Consider the following 15,277-nt stretch of genomic DNA (forward strand, 5'->3'; position numbering starts at 1 on the left):
GTTTCTGACTACACCCTCCTTCAAACTGCCTCCCCTTCTATCACCTCACCTTCTCTTATCCTCTTCCCCCATACGTTCCTGTAGGGTAAGATAGATCTCTGTACTCAGTTGAGTGTGTGTGTTATTCCCTCTTTGAGCCAATTCTGATGAGAGTAAGGTTCACTTACTCCCTCTCATTTCTCTCCTCTTCTCCTCCAGTGTAAAGGCTTTTTCTGACCTCTTTTATGTGAGATAATTTACCACATTCTACCGCTCTCTTTCTCCCAATACATTCCTGTGTGGGATGGCTCAGGTCCCTACATAAATCAATTACTCAGAGGCCTCTCAAAGTGATGACAGAAAAGAGTTTTATTCGATTCTCGAGAATCTGGACAATCCCACAGCAGTTCACCTGGAGTAGGAAAGCCGAAGATAAAAATCAGGACAGTGATTTATAAACCCTAACGCAAGTCCCTCCTCCCCCCCACTGACCATTATCCTCATTAGCTGAGGATATGGTCTTACATTCTAGACACGAGATCTAACCAATCCCTTTGAAATGAAGACATCGAGGAATTACGCAAGTTTTGTCCAATCATTGAGACCCCAGTACACCACACAGTTTTATACCTTATATGGAACTATTCTATTCCAAAAACACTGCAGCCCCGAGCCTCCAGGCCCCACCTCACCCTTGGGAGAAAACCACAATCTGAGGAGTCTTCACCAAGTCTATCCCACTCAATCCCTCCTCTTATTTTATCAGCCTGAAGACTTCTCACGGATGTTTTAACCAAAGTTCTGTAACATAATCTCACACTGTCTATTAATCTCCTCATCCCAATCAGGATCATTCATGTCTCTTGTCTCCACAGGTACCCAACCTTCCTTTTTTAATATCATCAGTCGAATGGCTCCTTCAGTCCTTTCTTCTACTCTAACAAATTTTAGTAAAGAATTTCTAACTATTTTAGTAATTAGTGAAATCAAACAAGGTAGACAAATAGGAAGTAATACAATACCACTAATTGCTATAAGGCCAAACCACAGTAACCTCTTCCACCAGCTCCCCTCAAACCAGGACCACCAGGATGTATTGAAAGGGGAGCCCCAAGTTTGTATGGGAACATGAGCAACCTTCCTCATATTTTTGGTGATCTCTTTCACTATCCTTCCATTATCATCAATTTTTAAGCAACATGTAGATAAATTGAGCTTCCCACAAATTCCTCCTTCTTCTGCAAGATTAATCTATGTTGCAGTACTGCTTCCCTAGTTTGTGTGGCTTGATCAGCCAGTAAGTCCAAAGCCTTTGCTGTTTGATTGGTTATAATTTCAACTACTGCTTGAAGTCTGATTAGTCTGTTTAATAGATATATAGGGGTTCTATAACCCCAGCTCCCATCTTGAGCCCAAGTTGCAGGCCCATACTCTCTGATTATCCTCTCAGGAGGCCAAGTATCGCCCCACCCATTTGCATTTCCAGTCTGAGTGAGGGAGGTGTCGATGTTCCTCTTTCTTTTTGCTAGATCATCATATAGAGGAACCCCTGGATGCTGTTTCCCTGATTCATTCTTTCTACTTTGCCTGAGGAAGGAGAATGCCAGGGAGTGTGAAACTCCCAAGTAATCTCCAGTGCTTTTATTAATGACTGCAAAACCTTGGCAGTAAAGTGAGTGCCTTGGTCCGAATCTATCCTCTCCACCATGCCATACCGTGGAATTATCTGTTCCAATAATATCTTACTAACTGAGGAGGCAGTAGCTCGTGATAAGGGAAAGGCTTCTACCCATGAGGTCAGGTGATCTACTATGACTAGCAGGTATTTGAGACTGCCCACTGATGGTAGTTCGGTGAAGTCCACCTGAATGCTTTGGAAGGGTCTGTATCCCGGGGGCCTGCCCCCTTTGGGGGGGGTGGCGTTGAGCAGTATTATTCGTCCTTCAACAAATCAGACAACCCTCCACCAATTGTCTGGCCAGTGTGTATAAGCCCGGTGACACAAACTTGGTCAATACAGCATCACACAGGTTTTGGACATCCCAATGACTACCTTGATGTAGGTATTGCAAGACTCGTCTCATCCCTGCCTTGGTCAGTACCTCACGGCCATCCGGGAGAAACCAGCGCCCTCCTTCTGTCTCCTTGGCTCCCAAGTCTTGAGCCTTTTTCTTCTCTTCCTGAGTATAGGATGGGGAGGGGAGATTGGGAGGCAAAGTAGGAATTAATACCAACATTGCAGTCTGTCCAGGTTCCTTTTCCCCAGCCTTCCTCGCTTCCTCATCAGCAAGGCGATTACCTCTAGCCTCAAAGGTATTCCCTATTTGATGTCCTTTCACATGCACAATAGCAATTGCTTTGGGCAACAGTAAACTACTCAATACTTTAGTCAGTAGGGTGGTATGAGCTAGTTCCTTTCCCTTACTATTTACCATTCCTCTTTCTTCCCAAATTTTTCCAAAAACATGTGCTACTCCCCAAACATACTTAGAGTCTGTATATATAGATCCTTCTTTCCCTTCTAATAATTTTAAAGCTTGATGCAAAGCATACAGTTCACAAGTTTGTGCTGACCAAGTCTTAGGTAAGCTACTAGCTTGTACTAGAGAACTTCTATCTCCATCTATTATGGCACACCCATTCTGTCTCTTTCCTTCTATCACCCGGGAGGACCCATCTATAAACCAATTCACTCCCTCAAACAAAGGGGATTCTTGTAAATCCTCCCGCACTTTTGTCTGATAATCAGTTATATCCAAACAGCAGTGTTCCAAATTTACAGGCTCCTCGGGTGAGGCTGACAGAAAACTAGCTGGATTAAGGTTATGGTCTTGGGACAGTATTAAATCATCCTTTTCTAATAATATGGCCTCATACTTTAAAATTCTTGAATCTGTCAGCCATCTCCCAGCTCTCTGATTTAAGATAGATCGCACCTGATGAGGTACACTCACAATCAAACAGCCTCCAAAAGTGATTTTTCTACTTTCTTCTACTAGGAGGGCAGTGGCTGCCACAGCCTGTATGCAAGTTGGCCATCCTTTTCCAAATTCTGTGTGTTCTCACACACGCTTCAAATGGAGCTTTAATACTGACAAAGTGTGTCTCCAAGCATGAAGCTTGAGAGTTATTAACTAATAGCAATAATTATAAATGAAAGTAAACAACTTTAAAATTTTAAATGCAATAACCTTCCATAACTTTGTCTACTGGCTTCCCAATCATGCTAAACATTTTCTAAATTGGTATGGGGGAATAGATAGTTCAAGGTTCAACTTACCCATATTCCTCCCCTCCTCTTATTTTTCCTTTTTCCATACCTAAATCCAATCAATAAATACCTCTTCACATTCTTTCCCTTATGAATCCTTCCCTTCATCTATCTTCCTTTTTATATGAATATGGGAAGAAAGCAAAGTTGACTGACGCATTAGCAAATTACAGGGGGGCAGTCCCCTTGTCATAAGTACAGATACAGAGATTTAAATTAATGAACTGTCCATTTAGAGGTTCCATCTCATACAGCAGTCTGGGGAGAAATATCATCTTATGCAATTTTCTGATCTGGATGCTCCTTCAAACAGTCGTCAGCACAGCATCTCAGCATCTTCTTTTCTTTATCTTCTTGTAGAAATCCAGATGTCCACTCTCCTACAGAATTGAACTTAATACCATCTTAGATTACCAATCCTATCATTCTTACAAAAATCGAAATTGAAACTTTGACAAATTATCATTTTTTTTTTTTTAAAGAAAAATAAGAAATTCACGTTAAAATGCAGCTTCTACATTTCACAGCAAGTCATTATTCATTCCCTCATTAGGAAGATGAGATTTCACTAAGGAGTCAACACCAGGCTCCAGTACTTATATAAATACAATAAATAATCATTCTTAACACAGTGCATATCACATCATAAAACAATTCCAACTTCTGATCATGTGATGCTTCTTTTAAAGCATTTACAATATAGTCTACAAACCATTTTTCATTTAGCATTAACCAACTAGGACAAAATAATAACTATGCATGCTAGCCTCATAAGCCCTTAACCTAATCATCTCCACACCATTACTAAGAATTAGAGGACCCTAACTTATTGTTGTTGTTCTAAAGTCCTAAACCTGTTAGCTCAATGTTAGACTTAACCTCAGATGTTCCCCTACCAACAATCTATTATTCAACAGATCTGGTATTATTACTTACAAAACTTCTGATTTTAGGAATTTGCCACTAAGAGTAGGGACATTGCAGGGAAACATCTCCCTTACTTCACGTCAGTTCCAGGCAGGAGTAGGTTGTCAACTGGCATTCAGCCAGGCTTCAAGTCTGCCAGGTGTCAGTGGGGAAATTGAGTCAGGAAAATCCTACCTCAGCCCAGACTGAACAGTCGCTCTCCCTACCTTCCCATGAGATCACCTTTTTGCAGTTCATACCAGCATCTCACAGGCTTATTGGCATCATGGATCAGTGGCTCAGACCACCTCTCTTGCTATCCACACCTGGAGTTAGACTCAGAAGAACAGTCAGTTAATAGTCCCACAAAAATCTTAAAATAGCAAGCTCCAATAATCAGTTTCAGACATGACTAATTTCACATTGGCCAAGGAACATCTTTGAAGCAGGTCTAAGTAGCCTACATGCCTTCCTATACATGTTCTAGTTCCTGATTGAATAACAATCATAAGTCATTGCTCTAATAGATTTATATCTGTTTCCCAAACTACTTTATCCCTTTCTAACCCTGCTCAATCTAAAAGAATGAGCTACACATGTGATAAGTTCAAACACTAACTTGAATTTTTATGTTCATGCAATGAATTCAAATCAAAACAATCATTTAACTTTCAATGCCAAATATTACCAGAGGCTACCTACCTCTAAGAAAATTAGACTGAAATTCTTTCCCCAAACTGAAGATGCCTCTGATTTAGTCTCAGTAATTGATTCAGTTAATTGTTTTAATACTAATTGCTTTTACATCATTTTGTAACCTGTAAAGATCTCACTCCAAGTTGGGACCTTTGTCCATTACCCCAAAAAGTTTTAGTCCCATTTGTCTAAAGGCCTTGGAAAACCTCACCTTGAAAACTCCTTGGTTTTTCCACATGAACCGGCTCTCCTAAGGTCCACTCTTATCACTATACCCAAGTCTATTCTACTTCCCACTCTTAATTCTATCAGTCCAAATCTCCAGTTTACTGGCCACTCCCATCAAGACCATTCCTGGAGCTCCCAGACCACCTGGCCCCCCCCCCCCCTTTTTATAAGGGATTCCTTTCCTTGAATCCCCCTGTAAATAAAATACAATTACAGCTAACTTTGAATCCCAATTTTGTTCTGTGTAACAATGATACAATATCTATTCTCATTAGATTTAGAAAGAATGTCCCCAGGGATTTTATTTACTTCTTAGATCTTAAATTTGCCCTAAAGAGCCAATCACTGAAGATCATTTCTTATACATTTTCAAATTCTCGCCAAAGCAAGTTCTATATACAATCTCCTCAGCTGCTGGGGCTGTACTTGTTACTAGCCTGAGGACTGCTTCTTTCCCCCACATATTCACACAGTGTACCAGCTTTAGGCTTTAGCATTAGAATTACAAATGGCAAACATAATTTTTATAAGTGATAACAAATTGTTTTAGCTATGAACCCGAACAATAAATTTCAGATGGCATCAACTGCATTTTCATACCCTATTAGAGAAACTAAATTATTCCCACTTTTGTAACTTACAAATACGAATTGGATAGGCCTTTCAAAAACCCATACGAAAGATTTTACAAAGTATTTCTTAATACAGCAAATATGTCTTCTCTTATGAACAGTTTACAATTTATCACAATCCCCTTGAAACTAATTGACAGAAATCACAAGACCTAAACCCACAGCCTTTTCATATTTGCCCATAAACTTTCTTTTACAAAAATAACTTTAGAGTAAATGCTTGATTCATGGCAAAAACAATTTTAGCTAAAATTTCCTTTTCAACAACAGAAATAAACTTTTAACATAATACATGCTCAGATGAAACAGGCTTGAAAATCACACCTATATATATATATACCCGTACATTTTTAAAGCATTCTCATTTTCTTAATAAGAATGCTACAACAAGAAAACTCTTACAAAAAAACAATTCATAACAACTCTTTTTAACCAATTCACAAACTAGCTTAACAACGCAATTTCTAATACAATATTTAGATGGATTACCTAAAAATTTAAACTTATTTAAGTTTACTTAAAACTTAAAAGAAGCCATTAACCTATTCAGCTCTTTTTAAGTTTCAAATTATCAAATTTCTATTACATCTTTTTAAAACCCCAATCTATTAGATTAATGTTGCATCTAACAAATACCTATCCTTTTGTTAATGGAGCTAACATTTTTGGCAGAAATGCTGCTGGGTGTCTCTGCCCTCCTCTTATTTGTGCCAGGATTCCCAAGGCCACCCCTTTCTGGCCCTCCCACCCTGCAAAGAAAAAGAAAAACCTAAACTTATTATCTTTTTACTTTAAATACATTGTCTGGCATCAAATATATTGATCTAATTAAACCTAAATCCAAAACTCTCAGCTCTAAGTTGCTTACTTGAGATTTTTTTTACTTTCTAATCTTCTGCTTACTTCCACCAAACTTTAATAAATTCTAACCTATCTGAAGCATTAAATTAAGAATGACACATTTCACCTATTCACAATTCCAAATACGACCAGAATGAATTCACTTAACTTTCTGTTATTTCCCATTACACTAAAATTTCTTCTTTTGGGTGAGGCAGGAAATGGTTAATTGGTTGCTAGCATGCCTCTTAGGTCTGAGGGAAAAAGAATTTTTTTTTTTTTCTCTCCCTCCTTGTCCCTCCACCCCTCTGAAACTAGTCTGGAGGGGTTGAAGAAAGGGAGTAACAGGAATTTCAAGGACAGTTCAGCTCAGCCTTTCTGCTCCTGCTGGCTGGCTGGCTAAATTTACAACCTTATCAGATAAAAACAGAGACACACAGACTTTCATTCACACAGAAATACCAACACAACATATACAGACAAAACATTTAACAGAATAGAATAGGACATATAGGTTTAAATTTTTGTCACACCCAGTCCTCGGAGGAACCATATTTGGGCCAGATTGTGCCTCCTCCTCCTCCAATGTCTTTTCACCCCATATGAAACAACAGTACTTAATCATCTTCTTCTACATTCTTTTCTCTATAATTTTGGTAATTCATGCCAATTTTGTAATCGGTTTCCCAAGGGACTATTTACCGGTATCTCTTCCTGACTCCACTCCGAAGCTCTATTCCTGGACTGCTTTTGTCCCATTTTGGTCGAGGGTTGTCGCCAACACCTCCGAGTCTGAGACTCAACGAATTATGCTAGCTCCCTTGCTAGCTTCTCCTGCTGGCTCCTTTGGTCGAGGGTTGTCGCCAACACCTCCGAGTCTGAGACTCAACGAATTATGCTAGCTCCCTTGCTAGCTTCTCTTGCCAGCTCTCTGGTGAGGGTTGCCCGTCACCAACAGTCACCCAGCAAACGTTTTTGGGGGGGGCCCTTCACCCTGGGGTCCCGCAGTCCACTAATTTGGTTGGGAGTCGTCACCTTCTCCCCGAGTCTATCTAAGACTCAACGAATTGACCCCCAGACCCCCCCCCGCGCTTACCGCTGGGTTGTATACGCGTACAAGTTGCCTGACTGCAAACTTCAACACCAACCGGTTGGCATTTTTACACACTTCACAGCTTTGGAGTCTTTGGAGTCCTTATCTCTATTCTTTTCTGTCTTCACTGAGTTCCTCTGCTTCAGGTCGTTACCTTGCAGAGAGGGAGGCCCGGCAGCTCCTTTCAAGGACAATGGGGAAATCTCCCCACGGGCGCCCAAGTCCTTGGACTGAGCTGTCAGCCGTCTCTCAGAAAAGTCACAGATCCCGGACGAGCCCCCAAACTGTGTGGGATGGCTCAGGTCCCTACATAAATCAATTACTCAGAGGCCTCTCAAAGTGATGACAGAAAAGAGTTTTATTCGATTCTCGAGAATCTGGACAATCCCACAGCAGTTCACCTGGAGTAGGAAAGCCGAAGATAAAAATCAGGACAGTGATTTATAAACCCTAACGCAAGTCCCTCCTCCCCCCCACTGACCATTATCCTCATTAGCTGAGGATATGGTCTTACATTCTAGACACGAGATCTAACCAATCCCTTTGAAATGAAGACATCGAGGAATTACGCAAGTTTTGTCCAATCATTGAGACCCCAGTACACCACACAGTTTTATACCTTATATGGAACTATTCTATTCCAAAAACACTGCAGCCCCGAGCCTCCAGGCCCCACCTCACCCTTGGGAGAAAACCACAATCTGAGGAGTCTTCACCAAGTCTATCCCACTCATTCCTCTCTCTCACCCCTTATTTTATTTTTTAGATATCATCCTTTTACATTTAACTCACACCTGTGCCCTCTGCCTATATATACTTCTTCTAACTACCTGCATAATGAGAAAGGTATTATGAGTTACAAATATTATCTTTCCATGTAGGAATGTAAACAGTTTAACGCTAATAAGTCCATCATGATTTCCTTTTCTTGTTACCTTTTCATGCTTCTCTTTTTTTAAAGACAACTCTTTTTATTGTAAACATAATATCAACAAAAACTAATATTGTAATCAAATGTAAAACAATCTTACATAAAACTCTTAGCATTTAACAATAATTATAATAGCCATAATTTATGGAGTGCTTTCCATATATTACTCCAACCCCATTTGATCCTTCCAACAACCCTGAGAGGTTGGTGCTTTTTTTTCCCCCCAAATTTATTTAGTTGTTTTCAATTTTCAACAATCACCTCCATAAGTTTTAAATTTTCTCCTCCTTCCCTAAAATGGCATGCAATCTTTTATGGGCACCACATGTACATTCTTATTAAACACATTTTCACATTAGTCATGTTGTACATAAGAATTAAAATGAATGGCAGAAAGCTTGTGAAAAATTAAACAAAATGAAACATAACAAAAGACAAAACAGTCTGCTTCATTCTACTTTCCAGTTCCATGGTCCTTTCTCTGGATGTGGATGCGATTTTACATCATGAGTCCTTTGGAAATGTTTTAGATCTTTGCATAGCTCTGAAGGGCCAAGTCTATCAAAAACAGTCCTCACGCATTGTGGCTGTTATTGTGTATAATGTTCTCCTGGTTCTGCTCATTTCTTTCAGCATCAATTCATATAAGTCTTTCCAGATTTTTGTGAAGTCCCCCTGTTTGTCATTTCTCATAGCATAATAGTATTCCATTACATTCATATACCACAACTTGTTCAGCCATTCTCTAGCTGATGACCATCCCCTCAGTTTCCAGTCCTTGGCCACCACAAGGAGAGCTGCTATAAATATTTTTGTACATGTGGGGCCTTTTCCCATTTTTATGATCTCTTTAGGATACAGCCCAAGAAGCAATATTGCTGGGTCAAAGGGTACACACACTTTTAGAGCTCTTTAGATATAATTCCAAATTGCTCTCCAGAATGGTTGAATCAGTTCACAGCTTCACCAACAACGAATTAGTGTTCCAACTCTCCTACATCTTCTTCAACATTTATCATCTTCCTGTTTTGTCTTGTTAGCCAATCTGATAGGTGTGAGCTGGTACCTCAGAGCTGTTTTGATTTGCATCTCTAATCAATAGTGATTTAGAGCATTTTTTCATATGACTATAGATAGCTTTAATTTCTTTCTCTGAAAACTTCCTGTTCATATCCATTGACCATTTATCAGTTGGGAAATGACTTGTATTTGTATTCTTGTAAATTTGACTTAATTCTCTATATATTTTAGAAATGAGGCCTTCATCACAGACCCTGGTTGTAAAACTTCCCAGTTTTCTGCTTCCCTCCTAATCTTGGTTGCATTGCCTTTATTTGTGCAAAAACTTTTCAATTTAACAAAATCAAAATTATCCATTTTACACTTCATAATGTTTTCTGTCTTTTGTTAGGTCATAAATTTCTCTATTCTCCATAAATCTGGCAAACAAACTGTTCTTTGCTTCTATAATTTGTTTATAGTATCAGCCTTTGTACCCATTTGTACCGATTTGGGCTTTATTCTGGTATGTGGTGTCAGATGTTGGTCTGTGCCCCATTTCCATCATACTGTTTTCCAGTTTTCCCAGCAGATTTTGTCAAACAGTGAGTTCTTATCCCAGAAGCCAGGATCCCCTGGGTTTGTCAAACAGTGGGCTGCTATAGTCATTGACTGCTGTATCATGTGTACCCAACCTATTCCACTGATCTACCATTCTATTTCTTAGCCAGTACCAAGTGGTTTTGATGATTGCTGCTTTATAATACAATTTAAGATCTGGTACATCTAGGCCACCTTCCCTAGCATTTCTTTTCATTAATTCTCTTGATATTCTGGACTTTTTCTTGCAGATGAATTTGATATTATTTTTTCTACCTCTGCAAAATAGTTTTTTGGTGGCTTGATTGGTATAGCACTAACTTTGTAAATTAATTTAGGTAGAATTGTCATTTTTATTATATTAGTTTGACCTACCCATAAGCAGCTGATATTTTTCCAATTATTTAGATCTGACTTTGTGCTAAAAGTGTTTTAAAATTATGTTCATATAGTCCCTGCATTTGTTTTGGCAGGTAAACTCCCAAATATTTTCTAGTGTCTACAATAACTTTAAATGACATTTCTCTATCTCTTGCTGTTGGGCTTTGTTAGTAATATATACATATATTACTATATATAGTAATATATATCAGAATTACAGATGATTTATGTGGGTTTATTTTGTTCCCTGCAACTTTTCTAAAGTGGTTTATTATTTCAAGTGGTTTTTTACTTGATTCTCTAAGCATATCTTATCACCTGCAAAGAGTGATAACTTAGTTTGTTCTTTTGCCTATTCTAATTCCTTCTATTTCTTTTTCTTCTTTTATTGCTAAAGCTAACATTTCTAGTACCATATTGAATAACAGTGGTGATACTAGACCTCCTTGTTTCACCCTCAATCTTATTGGAAATGCATCTAGCTTATCCCTATTACATATAATAATTGTTGATAGTTTTAGGTAGATATTACTTGTTATTTTAAGGAAGGCTCCATTTATTCCTATGCTCTCCAGTGTTTTCAATAGGAATAGGTATGGTATTTTGTCAAAAAATTTTTCTACATCTGTTGAGATAATCATATGGTTTCCATTAGTTTTGTTGTTGATATGATCAATTATGATGATAGATTTCCTAATATTGAACCAGCCTTGTATTCCTGGTATAAATCCTACCTGATCAAAGTGTATTATTCTCACCATTAATTTGCTGTAATCTTTTTGTTAATATCTTATTTAAAATTTTTGCATCTATATTCATTAGGGAAATTGGTGTATAATTTTCTTTTTCTGTTTTGGTTCTTCCTGATTTAGGTATCAGGACCATATCTGTATCATAAAAAGAATTTGGTAGGACTCCTTCTTTGATAATTTTCCCAAATAGTGTATATAGTATTGGTATTAATTGTTCTTTGAATGTTTGATAGAATACACTTGTAAATCCATTTGGCCTCTGAGATTTTTTCATAGGGAGTTCATTGATGGTTTGCTCAATTTCTTTTTCTGAGATGGGGTTATTTAAGAATTTTACTACTTCTTCTGTTAATCTGGGCAATTTATATTTTTGTAAATATTCATCTATTTCACTAAATTTGTCAAATTTATGGACATTTAGTTGGGAAAATGATTTCTAGTTATTTTAATTTCCTCTTCATTGGAGGTGTACTCACCCTTTTCATTTTTCATACTGGTAATTTGGTTTTCTTCTTTTTTTAAATTAGATTGACCAAAGATTTATTAATTTTATTGTTTTTTCATAAAATAAGCTTTTAGTTTATTTGTTAGTTTAATAGTTTTCTTAATTTCAATTTTATTAATCTTTCCTTTGGTTTTCAGTATTTCTAATGTGGTATTTAATTGGAAATTTTTAATTTGTTCTTTTTCTAGCTTTTTCAATTGCATGCCCAAATTCATTGATCTCCTCTTTCTCTGTTTTATTCATGTAAACATTCAGAGATGTAAAACTTCCCCTAAGAACTGTTTTCACAGCATCCCATAAGTTTGGTAGGTTGTCTCGTTGTCATTCTCTTGAATGAAGTTATTGATTGCTTCTGTGATTTGTTGTTTGACCCACTCATTCTTTAGGATTAGATTATTTAATTTCCAATTAATTTTTGGTCTGTCTTTCCATGGCCCTTTATTACATATAGTTTTTATTGCATCATGATCTGAAAAGCATACATTGATTATCTCTGCCTTTCTGCACTGGATTGTGAGTTTTTTATGACCTAGTACATGGTCAATTTTTGTGTATGTGCCATGTATATTCCTTTCTATCTCCATTCAGTTTTCTCCAGAGGTCTATCATATTTACCTTTTCCAGAATTCTATTCACCTCCTTAATTTCTTTCTTGTTTATTTTAAGGTTATATTTATCAAGAGGGGGAGGTTGAGGTTCCACACTAATATAATTTTGCTGTCTATGCCTTCCTGTAACTCCCTTAACTTCTCCTCTAAGAATCTGGATGCCATACCACTTGGTACGTATATATTTAGTAATGATATTACTTCATTGTCTATGGTGCCTTTTAGCAGGATACATTTTCCTTATCTCTTTTGATTAGATCTATTTTTGCTTTTGCTTCTGAGATTAGGATTGCTACCCCTTCTTTTTTTTACTTCAGCTGAAGCATAATATATTCTGCTCCAGCCTTTTACCTTTACCCTGGGTATCCCTCTGTTTCAAATGTATTTCTTATAAACATCATATTGAGGATTATGGTTTTTAATCTGTTCTGCTCTCCTCTGTTTTATGGGAGAGTTCATCCCATTCACTGTTATGATTACTATATGTGTCTCTATATCCTATCTGTTATATTCTCTTCATTCTCTCCACTTCCATGTAGTTCTGTATCTTTCATAGGTATGAAATACTTCAAAGTGCTTATAACTTGCCACTTTAAAAAAAAGACAACTTTGTAATAGTTATCAATAATTAATTAACATTTTAAAGCATCTACTATGTTCCAGGTTCTATGCTAAGTGTTAGGAATACAAAAAAGAAGCAAAACGCAGCCCCTGTGCTCAAGGAGCTTATAATCTAATGGGGGAGATGACATCCAAACAAATATATGCAAAACGACCTGTATATACAAGATAAATAGGAAATCATTAACAAGGAAGGTGCTGGAATTAAGATTTGTTGGGGAAAGCTTGTAGAAGCTGAGATTTTTGTTGGGACTTAAAGGAAGCTAGAGAGGTCAATAGTTGAAGCTGAAAAGGGAGAGCATTCCAGGCATGGGAGACAGCCAGAGAAAATGCCCAGAAGCTAAGATTCTAGGATCTGGCTGGAAGGGACTCTGAAGATCTAGTCTTTGACTTTTGTATGTGTCATGGATCCCTTGGGCAGCTGCATTCATGAAGTCTGTTGACCCAAACTCAAGCCATAATTTATTGGGGGAGAAACCATGCAAACAAATATGTGCAAACAAGCTATGTAAAGGATAAATAGGAAATAATTAACAGAAGGAAGGCATTAGAAAGAAGAGGGTTAGGAAAAGCATCCTGTAGAAGATGGCATTTTATATGGGACTTGAAGGAAGCCAGGGAGCTCAGTAGACAAAATTGAGGAGGAATAGGGATGGGAACAGTTAAAGGAAATGCCTGGAGCTGAGAGATGAGCTATCTTGTTGTGGAACAGCCGGGAGGCCAGTGTCAGTGAATCAAAGAATATATGTTTAGAAGTAAGGTGTAAGAAGACTGGAAAGGTAGGGAGGTGGCTAGGCTATGAAGGGCTTAGAATGCCAAATAGAACCCTTTGTATTAGCTCCTGGAGTTAATAGGAAGCCACTGAAATTTGTTGAATGGAGGTGGGGGTGGTGTAGTGTTTGTGTATATGTGTATGTGTATGTGTATGTGTATGTGTGGGTGTGTGGGGGGTGTGTGGTGATATGTTCAAAACTGTCAAAAATTCTAAACAAAGGCCATCTGTACCCTTTGTCTCTATTTCCCCATCTTCTACTTAGTTTTCAAACTCTTGCCACCTGTCCTCAGATTCCACCACTCTATTGAAACTACAAGAATACTCTTAACTGATAAATTCTTTTTTCCCTTTTTAAAGTATTTTTTTAAACTTTAAATTTATATTTTCCTTTTTTAAATGTAATATTTTGTTTTCCTCTTAATTACATGTAAAAGCAAATTTTAACTTTACTTTTGAAGTTTCGAATTCCAAATCTATCCTTCCTTCCCTGAGATGGTAAACATTCTGGTGTAGGTTATACATGTGTAATCATGAAAACATTTCCTTATAAGTCATTTTCTGTAAGAAAATTCAGAAAGGACAGAAAGAAGGATGAATGGAAGAAAGAGAAAGAAAGAAAAAGAAAGAAAGAAAGGAAGGAAGAAAGGAAGGAAAGTAATATGCTTTGGTCTGTATTCAGACAATAACAGTTCTTTCGCTGGAGGCAGGTAGATTTTTCATTATGAGTCCTTTGGGATTGTCTTGGATCATTGTATTGCTAAGAAGAGCTAAGTTGTTCACAGTTTTTCATTGTCCAAAATTGCTGTTGTTTCGTACAATGTTCTGGTTCTTCTCACTTCACTTCATATCATTTCACATAAATTTTCTAGTTTTTTTCTAAAATCATCCTGCTTGTCATTTCTTTTTTTTAAAAATTTTTTATTTATTTATTTTTAATTTAACTTTTAACATTCATTTTCACAAAATTTTGGGTTCCACATTTTTGCCCCTTTTGTCCCCTCCCCCCACCCCAAAACACCAAGCATTCTAATTGCCCCTATCACCAATCTGCCCTCTCTTCTATCATCCCTCTCTGCCCTTGTGTCCATCTTCTCTTTTGTCCTGTAGGGTCAAACAACTTTCTATACCCCTTTACCTGTATTTCTTATTTCCTAGTGGCAAGAACAGTACTCGACAGTGGTTTCTAAAACTTTGAGTTCCAACTTCTCTTCCTCCCTCCCTCCCCACCCCTTCCCTTTGGAAGGCAAGCAATTCAATATAGGCCATATCTGTGTAGTTTTGCAAATGACTTCCATAATAGTCGTGTTGTGGAAGACTAACTATATTTCCCTCCATCCTATCCTGTCCCCCATTACTTCTGTTCTCTCTTTTGATCCTGTCCCTCCCCATGAGTGTTGACCTCAAATTGCTCCCTCCTCTCCATGCCCTCCCTTCCATCATTCCCCCCCCCCCCGCTTATT

General features: G+C 37.7%; 1 protein-coding gene and 1 long non-coding RNA gene across 4 annotated transcripts in view; one reads left to right on the top strand and one right to left on the bottom strand.

Moving 5' to 3' along the window:
• The window catches only part of TMC7 (transmembrane channel like 7), a 92,481-nt gene that overhangs the window by 21,485 nt on the left and 55,719 nt on the right, over window positions 1–15,277 (top strand). The window lies entirely within an intron of this gene.
• On the bottom strand, window positions 331–8,383 carry LOC140497262 (uncharacterized). The gene is made up of 2 exons (XR_011964589.1): window positions 7,649–8,383; window positions 331–391 (listed from the first exon to the last, which is right to left on the bottom strand). It is a non-coding gene; the product is annotated as an uncharacterized lncRNA (long non-coding RNA).

Source organism: Notamacropus eugenii, chromosome 3, assembly GCF_028372415.1.
Source record: "Notamacropus eugenii isolate mMacEug1 chromosome 3, mMacEug1.pri_v2, whole genome shotgun sequence".
Classification (NCBI taxonomy): domain Eukaryota; kingdom Metazoa; phylum Chordata; class Mammalia; order Diprotodontia; family Macropodidae; genus Notamacropus; species Notamacropus eugenii.